Here is a 524-nt window from a genome sequence, read left to right as displayed (position 1 = left end):
CACCATCTGCAGTGATTTTGGAGCCCAGAAAAATAAAGTCTGACACTGTTTCCATTGTTTCCCCATCTATTTCCCATGAAGTGGGGGACTAGATGCCATGATCTTTGTTTTCTGAATGTTGAGCTTTAAGCCAACTTTTTCACTCTCCACTTTCACTTTCATCAAGAGGCTTTTTAGTTCCTCTTCACTTTCTGCCATAAGGGTAGTGTCATCAGCATATCTGAGGTTATTGATATTTCTCCTGGCAATCTTGATTCCAGCTTGTGTTTCTTCCAGTCCAGCCTTTCTCATGATGTACTCTGCAGAGAAGTTAAATAAACAGGGTGATAATATACAGCCTTGACGTACTGCTTTTTCTATTTGGAACCAGTCTGTTGTTCCATGTCCCGTTCTAACTGTTGCTTCCTGACCTGCATACAAATTTCTCAAGAGGCAGATCAGGTGGTCTGGTACTCCCATCTCTTTCAGAATTTTCCACACAGTGTATTGTGTATTGTGTATTGTGTATTGTGATCCACACAGTC

Source organism: Bison bison, unplaced genomic scaffold (assembly GCF_000754665.1).
Source record: "Bison bison bison isolate TAMUID 2011002044 unplaced genomic scaffold, Bison_UMD1.0 scf7180017864119, whole genome shotgun sequence".
In the NCBI taxonomy this organism is placed as follows: Eukaryota; Metazoa; Chordata; class Mammalia; order Artiodactyla; family Bovidae; genus Bison; species Bison bison.
Note: the sequence above shows the minus strand (reverse complement) of the source record.